A 20934-nucleotide genomic window follows, 5' to 3' on the forward strand; every position below is an offset into this window, starting at 1 on the left:
ACGGCAAAAAGCTTCACAAGTGTGTGACATAAGAAAAGGCTCTCTTAAACATATACTTCAATTGTTTAACATTATATCTATGGTATAATTTCTTACCGTAGCTATGTTTCTCGTGTGTGGTGTGACAATATTTACGGAGCTCCTAAGCGAATTTTAAATATGGCGCCAGTGCTGTAAGGAGAGCTCATAAATAATTCATTAGGACGACTATGCACGGAACAAATCAGCTGTCAAAAAACCCGCAGTGAAACACGTGATTTTCTCATCTGTAACAATTCCCAACCAGGCAAATTTTACATGTTACCGAAAATTCACAAACAACGGATTCCATTTTGACCAATAATTTCTACCATCAATCATCCCACGCAAGGCATTTCTGAATTCATCAACTACCATCTTAAGCCTTTAGCTGCCAAGTTGCCTTCATATGTTAAAGACACGACTCACTTTTTACAGTTACTCAAAGAACTCAAGCATTTTCCTCCAAACAGTACAATGGTTACATTTGATGTCATCTCACTTTACCCTAATATACCAGGGCTCGAAATACTTTTTTTCAACCACCTGTCCACTGGACAAGTCAAAATAAAAAGTGCCTGTCCCAGTGAGAAAAGTACCTGTCCAAAATGGCGTAATTTATTCTAAGAAACTATACTAATTCAACTCACCTGAGACATAATGTCCAGAGAAATTTAATTTCATTTTTAATTAGTTTGATAGGAAGTTTTTGACAGAACACAATCAGTGAATCCGGGGAAATTCAACAAACTCATGTCTGTATCGTATGCAAAATGCCATGACAGCGCCCTCGGTGTCGAGATAGCTCTGAGAGTCTCACTATGCCCAAGACAAAGGTCGTTACGTCAAAGGTCGTTACGTCAACACAATTCCCCATGACTATCCTACCCGTTTTTCTACTCAAGACAACTTTTACCAACCACAGATCAACCTCACTAAGTAAACACCAAATTAGGTATGCAGCAACAAGTTTTTGGAATTCACTCTCCACTCATATTAAACCACAGGCGACCCAATAAGTTCTGAGTTTTTCACACTGTTTTCTCTATCATTTTCTCTTCTTTCTTCATGCTCTGAATGATCGGAATAAATAAAATAAATGGTTTATATAACCTAACCTAACCTAACCTGAGACTCTTTATTTATTTTACACTCCATTACAAGGACGTATATCTCTCATACACACATGCTGTAATTAATTAGTCAACACAACTAATTATGCTAATTCGTGGACTTATCAGGGATTTCACGGGTTGGTCAACATCGCGAAAGATAGGAATGGTTACTCAAACGGGAAGGTAAGAAGCTCTCCTGAAATGTGTCCAGAAATTACCAAATTGCAGCCAGTCATGACCATTTATCCACAATCTACTGCAGCCAATGTATTTCGATGGCCGAGGAGAGTCAGCTACTCTAATTTCAAACGTTTAAATGGTCGCGAACAGTGCAAACCCTGCCAGTGCCTTGCCTGCAGTTCATGGCATGAGGACGTCCGTAAAGCAGGAAGTCGGAAGTTGAAACCTTTGACCTTTACGTTTATATGTGGGCAAACTTGTAAACATATTTCCCAGGGACAAGTCTGATTTTGAATAGGGTCAAAGTTCGTGTACGTGGTTCTCTCAATCGGGTGGTGTTGCTAAGGTTTTGTCTGCCCACCGTCCGTGGGTGGAGGGACGGTGGTCTGCCTTAATAATAATTTTGCTGTATTTTTTCTCACAAACATTGGAAATTCGTTTAAGTTTTGACATGGTTTTAAGAAACATTAATTTTTATATGAGGAATATTCTAGCTCGTATCCTCGAATTAAATCAGCCGATTTTCTTTTATACAGTTTTTTATATGGTTTGGAGAACTCTTTGGGGCGGCGTCAGATAACAAGTGGAATGAGACAACAACATTTCGTCCATGTAAGGAAATCATATAGCAAGTACTTCTTACGCTGGTGCAAACTCTACGAAATATTATGATATCAAAGATGTTTTCCATGATAGTTTACAAGGTTTCTTGTCTAAATTCGCGGAAATAATCAAGAATATCTAAAAAATACTACACGTAATTGTGACATTTTGTATGTGTAGAGGTGTTGTTTGCCGTTCCGAACTTATGTTCTACACGTACGCGACGTATGGTTATCACTGATCAGCTGATGATGGAACGTAATTACGTGTAACTAAACTTCTCCATAACGATATGTTACCGGCAGACATGGAGATAATAGCGAGTGAATAGAAATGACGGTGACTGGTTTAAAAAATTCACAGAGCTGGTAAAAATTCTCACAGGCTTCTTAACGTAGTGGCCGACATCATCGGTGATGTCAGTTTGTGTTTCGATGTTGCGAGGTCACAGCTGACGTGACTTTAGTGACGGGCTGCACTGAGCCTCGTCAATCGCTTGTACGCCAGAAAAAGAACGGTCTGCGAGTAGTCATGTCGGAAAAAGCTGGAAAACGGCGATAGTTTGGTGATTTTTGAGCGGATTCCTGGTAGTGGTAGGCCCCTAATAACCATGTTGTCGATGAGTGTTGGCAATTTGGGTGGAAAATTTTCGAAATATCGACAAACAAAGTTGCGACAAGCGTGCTGTTGGGCAGAACATGGACGTTCCCACTTGACCGTAAATCCCGTCCGAAAACACCACAGCTATGGACCCAAAGCTAGCCTAACAGTACAAAAGAAGTTTTATAGCCCGTGCGCCGCTTCTTTCGGGAATTTTGTGCACTAACAGCATAAGGCGCGATTGAAAATCGATGAATTCCTTAGACTAGTAGCAACCATGGAGCTAGAAACTAGCTCCGTAGCGACCAACCCTCTTTTATTAGGCGAAAAAAGTAACCGGCGAGATTAACTCTTTGACGCCGTAGAGTCATTCTAGTCATGAGCTTGGTTGCTACCGTATACCAGAAAACAACCGACTTTGACGTCAAAGGCCTGTTGCTGGTACGTACTTTGAGACAGTAAATAACGATATGTTACCGGTAGACATGGAGTTAATAGCGAGTGCAGAGAAATGAAGGTGACTGGTTTAAAAAATTCAGTGCTGGCAAAAATTCTCCAGTGCGTGCTGTTGCTAATGTGTCACCATTGTGCCTTGAATCACGACGCGGTTTGTAAATTATACTTGGTATATACACTCCCAGAAAACGACGACGTGAAACATACATCTATATAATTTTGTTGAAAAACTCATGAAACGGCCACTCCGGTGATCTTTTTCTGCTTGGTCGGTCGATACTTTCTGGGTGGCATTTGTTACATGGAGCAGGACCATAATTAGTTATGTTAGAATTTGGCGCTTGGCAACGAAAAGCATGCGCGTTTCCAGCGTTCCTTTCGATCTAACTTCCCGTTTATTTTTGAATAATGAGCAGTGTTTGTTTGCGCATATCATGAATATATAAGCGTCCACTAGGTTTACGGACGTCCTCGGGACATGTTTCCCAAGATCTTCATACCTTCTCCTTTTTCATTAACATCACTATCTTTCCGATGTTGACCAACCTCTGATAAGTCCACGGTTTAGCATAATTAGTTGTGTTGACTAATTAATTACAGCATGCGTGTATGAGAGATATACGTCCTTGTAATGGAGTGTAAAATAAATAAAGAGTCACAGAGGCTAGGTTAGGTTATATAAACCATTTATTTTATATATTCCGATCATTCAGAGCATGAAGAAAGAAGTGAAAATGATAGAGAAAACAGTGTGAAAAACTCAGAACTTATCGGGTCGCCTGTGATTAAACGTATAAATTGTAGACATACATTTAAACAAACTTTGAAAGTCCATCTACTTCATCATTAGTGGATCATGCATGATCTTCCACTACATGTATTGACCATTAAACCTCCTGTTTCTGGTTTACCATTTTACTGATACAATTTATTTATTTATATCAGCTAGTTTATTTGTACACGAATATTATAGAAATAACGGACGACGCGCTGACCATTAACGTTTATTTGTGGGCAAGGGCGAGAGGAAAGCCAAAAATTAACGGGCGAGGCTTGCCGAGCCCGTTAATTTGGCTTTCCTCGAGCCCGCGCCCACAAATAAATGTTAATGGTCAGAGCGGAGTCTGTTATTTCCATTATATTATCAGCGAACCCAAGAAAACCGTCAAAATTTCCGAAAATTTCAGGAGCGAACGACAACTGGGCCCCAGAAACTGAGCAATACGCGACGCACTGTCACGCGCGCTGTAAAAATTGGCAAATCCGGAGATGTTTTCAGAAAAAAGTATCTCAACTTGACCTACAAGTGCTCCATTTTATTTTTTGATTGATTATGATTTACGTTTGAGCTGTAAAGTTACAATACTTTGAGTTGTTAATCTTATTATTCATATTCACGGGCATATAAACAAACCATTACTGTGTATTTGTGGTCAGTCACGTGGTTCAGCTCGACCAATCAAGATGCGACGAGCAGGGCATGGTAATATAATGTCCATTAACAGATTTTATGTATAATCAATTAACTTCTTTCTACCCAGATTTGTATTCTTTATAATATGTACACAGTCACGTCCTTGTATTAATTTCAACAGATAATCATAGCTACACTGGTCACGGTTGAGACTAGTTCTGATTGAACTATTTCCGTGACCCCATTAGATTGAAGTTTATGTAAACATTCCTCTTTTCTTGTTATGTATAGTATTTTCATCTGATGAAGTAAACTCAACTCAAACTCAAACTCAAATCTACGAGATTTGAGACGTGACCTTAGATAAATCAACATGGCTGCCTCCTGTAAACAGTGATTAGATATTATCAAACTTTCTTTTACTTTTTTCTGACAGGTAAATATCCAAATAATGCTTTTCAAAATTTTAAAAGGTACATAAATTTAAACTTATGAATATTTGCTGTAGTCAGTAGGTTGAAATACTGGTTGCAGGCTGATAAAAGCTACCTGTCCACTTGGACAAGTACTTTTCAAAACTACTTGTCCCAGACCAAAGTTCACTTGTCCGGGACAGGCAGACAGGTATTATTTCGAGCCCTGTATACCCATCGAAGAAGGCATCGAGGCTTGTCAGAAAGCCCTCGATCAAAGAATCATTCAAAACCCACCAACCTCTACAATGATACGTTTCCTCAAATTAGTTCTATACAACAGCAACTTTGTTTTTAACAATGAGCACTATTTACAAATTCATGGTACAGCAATGGGCCAGAAAATGGCCCCAAGTTACATGTATGCCATTATTTTCATGGGAGATCTGGAAAGCAAACTCCTTATGGAGGTGCCGAGTACATGTACCCCTCTCTCTCTGGTACAGATTCATTGACGATGTATTCAGCTTATTCACTGTCAACTTAAATGCCATCATGGATTTTTACAGATACATTAATTCGTTTCATCATACCATAAAATTCAAGATGAAGCATTCACAAACGTCCATTCCTTTTCTTGATTTTAAAGTTCATGCCAACAAAAATGGTAGAATAATGACAGACTTGTATGAAAAACCCCACCCACACAAATCAATACTTACATTTCATATCATCCCACCCTAGGCATATAAAACTCGGCGTTCCATATGGGCTTGCTATACACATTTGTCGCATTTGCTCAGAGTTAGCATGGAGAAATGTACGCCTTGTCACACTTAAACAAGCATTAATGGAACGGGCTTACCCTGAAAACCTACCCACCGAACAAATAAATCGTGCCAGATCTATCCCCAGATCGACTCTACTCCAATATCATAAACTAAAAAGAGACTCCCGTTTCCCCTTTGTCACCACTTTCAATCCCTGCAACCCTAATTTGCGTCACATCATGAACTCCAATTTCCACATATTACACAAGTCAGCCAAATGCAAACAAGCCATACCTAACAAACCGATAATTTTATATCGACGTAATGTAAATCTCTGGGACCTGTTGGTTTGATCAGATATTACCGACGCCAACACAGGTAATCGGCCGGTTTCTTTACAGAGAACGACACATTAAACCGTCAAGCCATTTAGCAAAATGCCTTGTAAAGCAGAGAGTCATTTGGCCAGATAACAAGTAAATTGGCGGTCAACTTCAGTGGTCTGGTACAGTGATTGTTATACAAAAGTCAGCAGGTTCAAGCCCAACTCTGGCTATAAATGGATACTGATACTACAGGCTGCGTAAACATCACACAGTGGTACAAACCATTTCTCTCATGGTGTATCTTAGAAAATAAACTGTATCGAATGAAGAATAATTCACAATAGACCTTATTCTTAAATGGCAGACAAGATCTCGTTTAGCCCGAGAAAGCGCGTGAGTTTTGCTTTGGGGGGCAACGTTACTTCCGGGAAGCCATGCGTGCGTACAGTGCATATGGAAGTCATGGGTGGACACGATTCCTGTAGCGCATATGGCTACTTTCAAAGAAGAGATTAGTCTTATATGTCATTTCACCGATTCATAAACTTTTTAATATTCATCGGCAATTTTACATAGACCAGACGTGCCAGAGACACAAGGCAAGTCATTCTAGTATCGATATTAGAGTCCCAATTGCCGATAAAGATGAAGTAAATATCTGTGATTTCACAGATCGGGTGTGTCTAGACGCAAGGCAAAGTCATTTTGGAATTGTCTAGTATAGATTATTAGAGTCCCAGCCTGAGGTAAATCGGCAATTTCACAAATCTGGCGTGCCACGACACAAAGCAAGTCTTTCCTGTGTTGTCTAGTATCAATATTATACCCGATATATAGATTGTTATGTATGACAGAAATATTTTGTTTCGAAACGTAGCGTCAAATGATCACACTGTCATTTGACAGCCCGATTACGGCTACGTCTAGCCATGGCTTATATCTACACCAATAGCCGAACACACAAAATCAAACATGAAAACAGAGAACATAAAAATAGTGTAGGCGATGTGGGGAGCCGCTTTCCCTTTATTACATCAAAATCTAGTTTGATTGTTAGCTTCTATGTTTTGTACATAGCCTGCATGGAACAGTCGATAGGATCGCAGAGTTTTGTATTGCCGCATGGAGTCACCATTCTTTCATTTTCTCCATGCCAAAATCACTAGGAATACATTTAAGCTTAAGGTCTCTCGTCCAGTCCTCTTGAAATTGATCGAACCATAGAGAGATATATATTGCGATCCTTTAGAAATGCTTTCAGCTCAGACGCCTTCCACCGTTTCAGTATTTTGGAGGTCAGAGTATACACTTTTTAAAGATTGGCTGTGTTCTGCTCATCACTGTCGTATGCCATGCATGACTTGTAAACCGGAAGTAAAGTTGCCCCCCAAAGCACAACTCACGCGCTTTCTCGGGCTAAACGAGATCTCGTCCGCCATTTAAGAATAAGGTCTATTGACACGGATTGAGATTACCCGCTGATTTTAGTGTTTGCAATTGCTGTACCCAACCAGTGAAGTTGATCGCCAATTTATTTGTTATCTGGCCAAATGACTCCCTGTCTCACTAGGCATTTTGCAAAATGGCTTGACGGGTTAATGTGGTGTTCTCTGTAAGTGTCAATCCACCAGGGGATATAACATCTGCAAACACACATCAGACACAACACAATTCCACAGCACAGTAAACAACAACACTTACGAAATAAGAAACAACATTAGCTGCACTTCCAAAGGTATTGTTTACCTACTGACATGCAAATGCTGCCTTAAACAATATGTGGGAGAATCAAAAACATCACTCCGTCTCCGTTTCAACAATCACCTATCCTCAATTCATCATCTGAAAAGAGACACTCCAGTAGCCATTCATTTCAATTCCAGCGAACACGACATAAATGATATTACAATCATAGAAATCATACAAGTAAACAAATAAGATGACAAATTAAGAAAACGAATTGAATCACTGTGGATCAAAAAACTAGACACACTGTTTCCTACCGGCATGAATGTCTACCCAATATTCAAATGAGCTTCAAACAGCGCCACCACACATCAGGGTTAGTGTATAAAAGCATGTACGCTAACACATCTGCAGGCCACTTTCCATCCCTATAGGTGTCTGACCAACAAGTGTCGTTTTTCCTTGTAACCTCCAGGTCAGTCCCTTTACACTCTTTACTCATGTATATTTTCAGACAAACAAGTTAGTTAGTATCGCATCACACAATCCCATCTTTGTAAGGTGTACTTATCTCAACTTCATTTCTGTATATTCCATTTTCAGTATACACCTGACGAAGCTCTAACTTTAGAACAAAACATTGTGTTTTGAGGAGGTACAATAAAGACATCATGATCTGAACAACCCAGCGTGGAAGTGTTTCAATCCATCCAGTTTCTAATATATATATATATATATATATATATATATATATATATATATATATATATATATATATATATATATATATATATATATATATATATATATATATATATATATATATATATATATATATATATATATATATACCGGTATATATATATACCGTATATATATATATATATATATATATATATATATATATATATATATATATATATATATATATACAGTACATATATAGTATATATACGGTATATATATAAATTATATATATATACGGTATATATATATATATATATATATATATATATATATATATATATATATATATATATATATATATATATATATATATATATATATATATATATATAATTTTGGGGGTAAATTTAAACATTCAGTTATTTTGTATGTCATGTCAGTTGTAAGTAAGATAGGAACAATTCTAAAGTTTGAATACAGTATTTTGAATGAGCTGTAAATGTATTCCACACTTTGTATGCATAACCCACATGTCCAGAACTGTTGTAAGAAAAAATGTGATTCAGTGATTGTGAAATATTAGTGCATGTTGCTTTCTGATACAGAATTCTAATAGAGGAAACAGAAAAGTATTAGGAACTGGTCATGGTTTTCATATGAACCGCAGATTTCATAATGATTAGTACACTTTGCAAAACAGACTTTCAACTTCTGCAGACATCAAATTATTTCTGACATATATTACAGTACTACGCCCAAAAGGCTACCAAAAAATATTAAACATCCAGATATCTCTGATATACATACATGTCTGATGTATGAAAGTTATGTGGCAGAAGGGCATGCTAAAAAATATGTTTGATATTTTAAAGTTTCGCGCTCGAAGGACATGCCGAAAAATTTTACACATACAGCTATCTCTGAGATATTGTCTTATATATTTAAGTTTCGCACTTTGAGGGAGCTCTGAAAAATATGTCTTTTTATTATTAAAGTTACGCGCCCAAAGGGTGCATCAAAAAATGCAACTGAATGAAATTTGTGGCTGGCACGGTGCACTTCAGGCAAGTATGAGCCGGTGTCGAAATTCAAAAACACACTGCCCCTATTGGGCATTTCGAAAACATGGTGACCCCTATCACCAAAGTCAATAACAGGGTGACCCCCCCCCCCCCCCCGGGCGAAGAAACTGACCAGTCCCTAACATTAGAATTGTCTAAGCTCCATGGCATTCCAATTCTCCTCATAAACCAACAGTAGATGGATAATATCATAGCACAAAATGCTGGAATTTCTGATGAAAAAACATCTGATCATGAACTCTTGCTTCAGAAACTTTTACAAAATGTACAATGATTTTCGAATAGGCAATATGTTGGTGAGACTTGACATTAATTATTGAGCAAGCTAGAAGTGATTTCCATACATGTATACACGTAGGATTGCTACGTTGACTGCCAAAAATGATATAACATTTGTTTTACATGATGGCAACTGGTCCAAATATAAAGATTTTCAAAGGGCAATTATTGTAATAAGATTTTTAATAATTGACTGTAACAGTTGAGGTAATTATGCAATGAAATTTGTGCTCTCTTCCTGAGTATGCTATATTCAATGGAATTTTGAGTGAAATTTCAACATCAAAACCCCAAAACTTGACACAAGTGCGTCTTGTATGCTGCCGATCAATAGTGTGAACTGACTTGCAAAGACTGAGCACGGAAAAGCAACTCAACATTCTAGTATCAAACGCTCTGCATCTTGTAAAAACAACAACATAGCAGTGAAAATTGTAATAGTCACCAGAAAAAACTCTTCACAGATGAAAGGACAATTGCTTCAAACAAATGAAACTGCATGTTGACTGCATTCAGCTCGTCCGAAAGCGATGGACATTGCACGTACGCCAAGTATTTCATGTCCCAGGATTTGGTAGTCCATGTGGGCTACCATTTCATGGACTTTGGTAGCCCCAGGGAAAAGTTGGTAGTCTGTGGACGCGAGACTACCGCTAATTTCGAGCCCTGGTTAATGCAGAAACCACAAAGCAGTTTGATGTTGCCAAGATTACAGGACAATGGACATGATATTTTGATGATGTCAGTGTACTGGGTACATGCAGTGTTGCTATAGTTTTCAACAGCTTGATATATATGTCACAGGCTAATTGAATTCCCAAAAATGCTTTGCAAGCACTACATATTGTGCTGGTTCAATTGACAAGACACATATCTTCAGACACAAGGTTTAGTACTGCTGGCCAGTCTCTTTTTGCAGTCGATGGCCTGACCAATCCTCATGCAAAGACAGCCCTACTACAAATTACAAACCTGCAAGTGTTTCTCTTTACAATTTGATCACTAAAACTAGCCCTCAAGGCATAAATTTAGAACCCAAATATATATATATATATATATATATATCAATTCTTTTGTCTCCTGAGATGATTTCATTGATATGCTAATGAGAGAGGGAAGCCTAGTCATGTGACTTGGGAACCCTTGAGAAATTTACAACCCTGAACAGAACAGCACTGCCCAACTGTCTTATACATCTGACAACATTCTAGCCACATGTTGACAAATATAGAGAGCCCTTAAGATAAAAGAAATTGTCAAAAATAATTTACCCCAGAATGCACATCAAAACATATGTGTTAAAGTGAATGTACTTCAAAATTTTAACCCATGGGTTCTAGAATAAGTGATAATGTGGCTCCAAGTCTTGGAAAATATACATTTGTAGGGACTTTGGGTCAAAATCCTTTAAAATGATGATTAATGTTACAATGTGGAAATAATTTGACATCATATTGAAATCGAAAATTTTCTGAGCTTCAATTTGATGCATAATATGATGACATTATTTGAAAGAAATGATGTACATGAATCTTTTAATTTCGATATTCATATGTAGAACATAAAGGTCAATACGTAATATTTTTTGACCAAAACTGGCATTTTTAAAAACTTACTTTTAGAGGGAAAATGCAGAATTTACCCCAAAATTCACATCTAATGTGTTCATGTGATTGGACTTCCAAATTTTAGCATGTGAGTACCCCTGCAAGTGAGTGTCCATTGATTATGTAACTGCAGTTGTAAGATTATACAATTTTTCGGGACTTTGGGTCAAAATCCTTGGAAATTATGATTAATGTTACAATGATGAAATAATTTAGTGTCATATTGAAATTGAAAGTTTTCTGACCTTCGATTTGATGTATAATGTGATGACATAATTTTAAAGAACTGATGTACATGAATCTTTTGAATTTGATATCTATATGTTGAACATAAATGTCAGTACATGATATTTTTTGACCAAAACTGGCATTTTTAAAAGCTTACTTTTAGAGGGAAAAATGCAGAATTTACCCCAAAATTCACATCTAATGTGTTCATGTGATTGGACTTCCAAATTTTAGCATGTGAGTACCCCTGCAAGTGAGTGTCCATTGATTATGTAACTGCCAGTTGTAAAATTATACAATTTTTCGGGACTTTGGGTCAAAATCCTTAAAAATTATGATTAATGTTACAATGATGAAATAATTTGACATCATATTGAAATTAGAAATTTTCTGAGCTTCGATTTGATGCACAATATGATGACATTATTTGAAAGAACTCATGTACAAGAATCTTTAAAATTCAACATGATATTTTTTTACCAAAACTGGCATTTTAAAAGCTAACTTTTAGAGGGAAAAATGCAGAATTTACCCCAAAATTCACATCTAATGTGTTCATGTGATTGGACTTCCAAATTTTAGCATGTGAGTACCCCTGCAAGTGAGTGTCCATTGATTATGTAACTGCCAGTTGTAAAATTATACAATTTTACGGACTTTGGGTCAAAATCCTTAAAAATTATGATTAATGTTACAATGATGAAATAATTTGACATCATATTGAAATTAGAAATTTTCTGAGCTTCGATTTGATGCACAATATGATGACATTATTTGAAAGAACTCATGTACAAGAATCTTTAAAATTCAACATGATATTTTTTTACCAAAACTGGCATTTTAAAAGCTAACTTTTAGAGGGAAAAATGCAGAATTTACCCCAAAATTCACAGCTAATGTGTTCATGTGATTGGACTTCCAAATTTTACCGTGTGAGTGCCCCAGTGAGTGAGTGCCCATTGATTATGTAACTGCCAGTTGTAAAATTATACAATTTTTCGAGACTTTGGGTCAAAATCCTTGAAATTTATGATTAATGTTACATTGTTGAAATAAAATGACATCGTAGTGGAATTGAAAATTTCTGAGCTTCAATTTGATGTATAATATGATGACATTATTTGAAAGAAATGATGTACATGCATGCCTTCAATTCTGTACACCCTTACCACATTAAATTTACCAGGCTATTCAGTGTACCGGTATAACATGTATTCCCATGGGGAAGTTCAGCAGGTAAAGGGTTAGATTCTTGGTAAATTAATTGACAAGAAAGACTACAGTGATGAACAACCTGACTCTGTGGATTGGAAAACTAAAACTAGATTACTTCAGTCTGACCCTGTGACATGTGCAAGATTTTTTGATCATGGAGTATAAGAATTCATAAATACAGTTCTGAAAAGTCATAAATACAGTTCTGAAAAGTCATCATGCTCCCACTGATCATGTCAAAGTGTTATGGGTTGAATTTCAACAAAGAAGTTCCCCACACATCCATATGGTTGTCTGGATGGAAAATGCTCCTAAACATAATGATCAATCAAATGAACAAATTACAGAATTCACTGACAAGTACCCCGGTATGTGTCTTGTTCTGCTAATATACCTCATGACCAGTCTGATCTACTCAAATTCCAATTGCACAGACACTCAAAACTTGTCAACAGAAGGGTAAAGCAGTTTGTTGATTTTGGCTATCCAATTCCACTAATGTCTGAAACTGTTATTTTGTATCTACTAGAACCAGATGCAGATGAACATGACAAATGTGAAAAAAACGGTATGACAAAATAAAAATGGTGCTTAATTAATGACATGAAAGAAGGCAAAGATAACATTTGATCAGTTCCTTGTTGACTTAAACATATCCCATGAATGATGACTATCAAAGCTATTCAAATCAAAGTTCACTGTCTGCAGCAACAATGTTCCTTCAGAAGGTAATCAGAAATAAGAATGAATGCGTACACGAAAGCTTTGCTACCAGCATGGAGAGCTAACCATGATATTCAATATATCCTTGATCCATATGCCTGTGCAATGTATATTGTCTCATACATGAGTAAAGCTGAGAGAGGAATGAGTGCATTGATGGACAGGGCATGTAAAGACGCCAGGAAAGGGATTAAATATGGATATTGAACAGCAAGTCAGTCATATCAAAAATTGTCTCTTGAGTAGTGGTGAAATAAGTGCTCAAGAAGCTGTTTATCTTATTCTCCAACTACCTTTAAAGGTATACTGTCACGTGATGTTCAAATTTGTTGGTGGAAAACACGGTGAGGCTTGATTATAAGATCCCCTCCGACAATTAGGACCATTTCATGTTGCTGACCCCGCGTCTTAGAATCGCAGGATTGAAACTTGTAAGCACATCGACGGAGATTTGGAATCGCCAAACGACCGCATCACAGTCAAGTTTGACTGTAGCTTCATAAAAAAGAGATTTAACTGAAGAAAGTCATAGCATGTAAGTTTACACTCACCTAAAAATGGGAGATGAAACGTTGCCTGGAAAGTTGATGACGCTTCGCGACGTTGAGTTGGCCTTACCACTATACTACAGGAACTTACGACTTTACGTCCGAGAATCGCTGCATCATTCATAGTGCATGTCTGATTTTTCCCCGCTGTGGCTAAACCGCAGCTTTGATTGTTGGTCTTGGTGTCGCCTGGCGACAGGGTGTAAATGAGGAGAGCTGAAATTATTCACACCTTTTGTTTTCTAAAAGACGAAACGACAATGATTGGAACGCAGCAGCACCATGCACCATGCACCAGTTTCTTTTTTGTGCGTGCGAGTCATCTCAGTGCAAAATGTAAATTGCTCCTAATGCGCATGCGCCAATTGTCCGCCTCGAAACTCTTTGTCATTCAGACCACAGGCGGCCCAGACACTATTTAAGCTTATTATTGAGTTTTTCTCATTGTTCCCTCTATCATTTTCTCTTCTTTTCTTCATCACAGTCCCTCAATGGATAGAGCGACTGTGTCTTCATGCTCTGACTGATGGGAGTAAATAAAATAAATGGTTATATAACATTACCTAGCCTCTTGACTCTTTATTTAATTTACACCCCATTACAAGGACGTTTATCTCTCATATACACATCTATAATAGTTAGTCAACACAACTAATAATGATAATCCGTGGACTTATCAGGGCTTTTAGGATTGGTCAACATCGCGAGAGATAAGTAACCTTTCCTATCTTTCGCGATGTTGGACTGGCCCCCAGTCGCCTGGCTTTTCTCGGCAGCTGAGTTACTGGCAGGGCCAAGGCGTTCATCCCACGATATATAAAACAGCCTAACACTTAGTGCGACAGTTAGCTGTGGAAACTCAGCTATCCTTGGCGGGGTAGCGTGCGTCTATGCGGTTCATCAAAAGGTCAACCCCGCTACGGAAATCCGTGGCGGGGTTTGTAGACAGACAGTTAGCTGCGTTTCACAGCTATGCGACAGTCTGCTGACGTAAAGTTCTTCAATTTTTCTTTTTTTGATAAGGGAGCCGTCATTATTTATGGCCTGGGGGTCGGAGGAATCTGAGGGGGGTCACTCAAAAAATCAAAAGCTACAAGGGGGGGTTGCTCAAAAGTGGAGAACAAGAAAGGGGGGGCTACTCAATTTTGTTGACATGTATTGAAGCATTTAGTGGAGTTACGAATTAATACAACAATAATAGTAAAGATATGTATATTCATACCCGGTATTTGTGTACACACACACACACACACACACACATGATATATATATATATATATATATATATATATATATATATATATATATATATATATATATATATATATATATATATATATATATAAATCATAATATAGGTGGTTTCAAGTAGAAACTAAAATCTCATTACACTATGTGTTTCACGTTATTGTGATCTTCAGACGAGAATGATCAGCTATTCGACGTGGCAAGCCTTATGTTAGAGGCTAGTACTGAGTACATTTTTCAGTATTTCCTGATTAAAGATTGATATACTTGCCTGATCATTAATGAGAAACGTCTGCTTTCTATATTCTACATTGTATAGGTTACCGATAGGGGAAAATGTGTAAAGCAAGCTTATTCTGATGCTATAAAGTTTAAAACCAGTTGAATGCCTTGACAACAAAGCCATCTTTCATTGCAGGAAAATAATAATAAATAATAAATGTGAATAAATGTATGTCTGTCGCTATTTTTTCGGTTTCAAAAAATATAGTTGAATTCTGTGAACTGAAATATAAGTTTTGGAATACTGTCTCAGATTTATTTTCCTTTGAGTTTTTTATACGAAAAATATACTCCCCAAGTGCCACCAAATAACACCATTTTAATCTCTATTTTTCATAAGCTCCAATGGCAGGAGGGGGACACCCCCCTCCTGACCTCCCCCCGCAACCGCTTATGCGGTCTCTTGTGGTGCTTTCGCACCACATCTTCCCCCCTCTTGAAAAAAAATCCTACAGAATAACTGCATGTCACCAGAGCACTGGATACAGACCTGTACATCAGCCCCTGCCACAGCAATTGGAACCTCCTTCCGACAAAGACCTATACCACAGCGTTTAATCAGGGTCTGTACAGGGCCTGTCGCAGCAGCAATCCATTTTACTGTATAGATATTTAACTTTCCCAATTTTTTTGGGGGGGAGGGGGGGTCACTCAAATTTTCTGTAGCAGAGAGGGGGGTTACTCAAACACGTCATGGTTGGCAGGGGGGGGGTTACTCGAAATTTTGGAGTTTCGAAAGCAATTCCTCCACCCCCCCCCTCCCAGGCCGTAAATAATGACGGCTCCCTAAATTAATATGCCCACAGACTTGAAGCAAGTCTACACTGGAGTCTGTAAATGATGATAAGTATTTATGCATATGCAAAATTCATGCAGGTTGTATTACAGAACCCGAAAAATTAAGTCAATATAGTTAGGCTGAGTTTACAAAAAACAGGAGGACTGGAGGAATTGAGGGGGTTAAAAAGTTCTGGAGGTAGTAGAGGGGGTACTTGAAAGTTTTTTTGTTTCCTTGTTTTACGATTCAAAGGTTTGGTGGGTAATTTAATGAAAATTTAATAACATTTTAATATCATCCAATTGTTCCAATGTTAGTAATAATTAAACAAGATCTAGAACCATTGTCACATTTCATTACTTTTGTCTCGCAAAAATCTAAACGTACGAATTTTCGTTAAAAACCCCAAGGAGGCAACGAGTATAGGGGCAACGGCTGCAATTGTTGATAATATTTTCAATATATCTATGCAGTTTACCAAAATAGTTTCTTGCTGTCTCCCTACAGGTTGCTGAAACACACAATATTCAGTTTGTCGACAAAAGCCTGCATATGGATGATAACTGAATTGGAGTCATTTGTCAATGATACAAAAGCGGGGTACATACTCACAGGCTGTGTTGGCAAAACTGAAAACTGAACAAAATAAAATCGTCAAAATTATCAAAGTTAATACAGCTACTGCCCTGCTATTGCCTACTGGCAGTGTGACTGTCACTGCATACCAACAGTGACAGAGATAACTCTGACTATGAAGTAGCTGAAGCAGAGTTCGGGTCATGTGACGCCCATGACAGAGAAACATACTCGTACACAAGATCAGGCCAGACAGCAACACATGGAAGACCAGGAGACTTGAAAGTATTCAAGGATTTTTGAATTCTGGCATATGAGAATTATCACTAAATGTTCACATTCTCATTGTAGTATAACACACGAGTAAAACTTTGTACAGTTAAGACTTAAATTAAAATGAAATGAAAAAAATGTGACTAAATGGAATTACTGCTAATAACAGGTAGTGCTGAACATCTGCGAGCAGAACTGCTAAAATCATATTTATTTTTTCTTTGCATGCATCCCTAATAAATATACGGCTATATGATAATTGGGGGGAGGGGGCTTGAAATTGTTTTATCATATAGACGGGAGAACTTGAAAATATATTAGGGTATCGGGGGGGGGGGTCAAAATATTAAATTCCAATCTCAATATATTCCTAAAGCCCCCCCCCCCACCATTATTTGTGAGGGCAGCCTTACGGCTGCACAGTAACTTGTCGGTCGGTCAAGCACGTAACGGTACTGCCTAGACAGCCTCTCTTACATGTAACAGTCACAACAGTCAGAGACTCAATCCAAAATATGGAATAAAGCATATTACACCCTTGCCATGAGGTGTAAGCACTCATGTATGTCCACCACTCTCTCTGAATACTCACCCTTTCTATAACTTAGGTGAGTATTTAGAGAGAGTGGTGGACACACATGAGTGCTGACTCCTCATGGCAAAGGTGGGAAGTGCTTTATTTCATATGTGGGATTGTATGAGAAACTTTCTAAAGTATCATTTATTGGCTATATTTGTGAACAAACAAACAAATAAACATTCTTTGATGACAAATATGAACACAAATACAACTCTTTATTTGTGCGTTATTGTATATGACAATAATCATACGTAACAAATATAAAAGCACGGATAAACAGACAGACAAACAAACAAAGAAACAAACAAACAACCAGAGAGCCTGTTGTGAGGTAAATGTCGCTCTTCAGGCTTGTAGTACCAGACTAGAAACAACGTTGATGATTGGTCAAATCACACAAAAGAATCATACAAATGAGATACAAATACAAATCGTGATAAAGATTTAGAATGCCTCAAATACAAATCTTCACGATTCGGATATGTATATGTATTTGTATTTGTATATCTTTCATGAATCATACAATACAATCATACAATGACATACGATTTGCACATTTATCTCATTGTATGATTCTTTTGTGTGATTCACTGACCAATCACCGACGTGGTTTTTTGTGCGATGCAAGCCCGTAAGTACGCAACCGTAACCAGAGGGTAGGTTGGCCCCTGCCCAATTTCTACCGCTGGCTGCGCTGCTCACGAAAATAGGCCGGCGAGCGGTAGAAATTGTATGGAAATCCGGTCGCGACATGCGACCTGCGATTTCCTGCGTGTTTGTCAAACTGCAACCTGCGACTTCCGGGTGCTCTGGCCTAGCTGCCACCTGCGAGTTTGAAACTGCGATCTGCGAGATCACGACCTGATCCATGATTTTAGGTATTTGGTGTTTATTGAAATTATGAAAAGCAGTCACAAGTAATATCAGTGATAGGTGGTGTCATTTAGGAAAGAGATGAGCTTCGATGACACAGCTGTGTTGGCCTACTTGTTGTTCGGTTGCTTTCAAAGTCCGGTTTCAATGGGACAATGCTCAACTGATCACCGATTTTCATGAATAAAATTTGTTTTGATAAGCCTACTTTAACAAGCATGTTGTTTTATATGGTGTTTCCTAAAGTGGTGGCTATTTCACAGATCGAAATGACCTAGTTTAGGCCGGCTATTGACAAAGGTTGAGACGACCCAAACTAGCCAAAATTAGCCAAACCAGCATAAACCACCAAAAACGACCCATATCATCAAGTAAACGACCTAAAACAAACATTCTAGGTATTCAGGGATACAATAAAACTCCACCTTCTGGAGAAACCGTCGACAGAATTGCGGGCAGCCATGTTGTTGGTACTATCAATTACCAAGTTGTGGGGCTCATTTCGATGACACAACTGAAAACGAAAATAACTTCAGCATCGTAACTGGGCTCACCGAAGGAGGGCGCTTTTCAAACTTTGTGCAGTGCAGTGCTAGTGGGGGCATAATTGACGAATTTTCGAAAACATGTGGTCTCCAGACTCTCATTCACACGGCCAATAATGTGCAGGTGAGTGAAAAAAAGGTTAAGTTCTACGATTTTTAGTGTTTAACTATGTTTTGGAAGATTTTGCGCTTTTTTTTGCTCCAAGAGAGACTCTTTAATGATTTCCATCAATGCCATCTATTCTGTCAGAACTTACCGGAAGTCATCCAACTGTGTTGTCTTGTTGAGAGAACAACCAAACGTTATTTGACACCATCAGAATGATATTTCAAGACAATTCTCTTGACTTGACAGAGTACTCGTTGTAGTTTTCTAAATCTCATCGAAATTGTTTCTCGAAACTTTTTTTTTTTGGGGGGGGGGGAGGGTGTTACATATTGTAAATGTTTTCATGCAGTCACAGGTCCATTAGGCATAGGATTTGTGATAATTTTTTCCTATAATTATCATAAAAAATAATTATGAATATTAATAAATTATTAATATGAATGTTACAGAATATTAAAACTTTTTACACACAATGTCGTCTACTTTGTGTAAATGCCATCTGGACACTCCATTGTTGTGATAATTATGATTATGAATAAATTATGATTATGATTAATAAAGTCATATTTTATACATTGTAATGTGAACAACCCTCTGGGAACCCTCATACAGTTTCACAATCTATGCCAAAATATACAAGTCACAACATTGCCCAGGTTCAGTCTACGGCGAGAGTTACCATTGCCCAGGTTCAGTCTACGGCGAGAGTTACTACACAGTGTATATAATGAGAAGGTAGCCAGCTCCACTCGACAGTAAACTGACATACCCATGAATTACCTCCGTTTTCTTCACTTCTGCATGTTGATTCTCAAAATTTCTCCCGGTGTTGGCAAGTCCATAAATCAGCCATCAAATCTACCCAGTTTTAGCCACTTAGACGGGAAATTTGTGAAGTTTGAGGCTTCGAGAAGGTATATATCGCCAATGAAATGATGCTGCCTTAGCGGAATCGACAGCATCCGGGATCTTTTAGGGCCGTTTGCGAAATTTGAATGTAGCCGCCAAGCGGGGCCGAGGGCGGAGCCATGATTTAACGTTATTAGATATGCTGACATAATTGATCGTACGGCCAATGAACGCTCGTGACCTTTGATTAGACCTCTCATCAGTTGACCCGAATGTACATGTGTCTGATCAACATCAAAACGTGGAATGAGTTTCATTTCTCTAGTTGGACGATGTATTTTTCGAACTTTCTGGCAGTTGTAAGGTTGCTCCAAAGCAGCTTACTGGGTATGCGATCAATGGAGGTGGTAGCTTCAGCGAAACGAGGACAGCATCAACTGAACAAACACCGCAGTAGGCAGCTCAATAGATTGCTGCGATCGTGTTTGCCAGCATTATATACACCTTATCCATATTATTTGATGACACCGTCATCACGTACGTCCATTACAAACGTCCAGATGATCAAATTCCGACGACAGTGAGCACACCGTCATCAACTGTGACCGACTCCTCTGCCCCTCCTCCGCCAAACACATCAGCGACTAATCCGTAGCAATTAAAATGTTTCCATTAGCTGTGATATTTGACCGTGGCGGTGACCTTTGATTTGAACGAGTTCGCCGCTGCGATATCACAGTTAGGTTTCCACGGTATCCACCTATTCCGAAGAACCTCCGCCATGTGCACATCGTACCCACAAATACCTTGAATAGCAAGGAACACGACTAACACTTCAGGCTTACAAACGTGCTGACATTTTCTTGCCCGT

General features: G+C 38.1%; 1 long non-coding RNA gene across 1 annotated transcript in view; it reads right to left on the reverse strand.

Moving 5' to 3' along the window:
- The window catches only part of LOC139114844 (uncharacterized), a 45611-nt gene extending 31339 nt beyond the window's left edge, over positions 1 to 14272 (reverse strand). The window contains exon 1 of the long non-coding RNA XR_011547974.1: positions 13954 to 14272. This is a non-coding gene — a long non-coding RNA (uncharacterized lncRNA). The remainder of the gene's footprint in view (positions 1 to 13953) is intronic.
- Between the last annotated feature and the right edge of the window lie 6662 nt (positions 14273 to 20934).

The sequence above is a fragment of the Ptychodera flava genome, chromosome 16 (assembly GCF_041260155.1).
Source record: "Ptychodera flava strain L36383 chromosome 16, AS_Pfla_20210202, whole genome shotgun sequence".
Classification (NCBI taxonomy): Eukaryota; Metazoa; Hemichordata; class Enteropneusta; family Ptychoderidae; genus Ptychodera; species Ptychodera flava.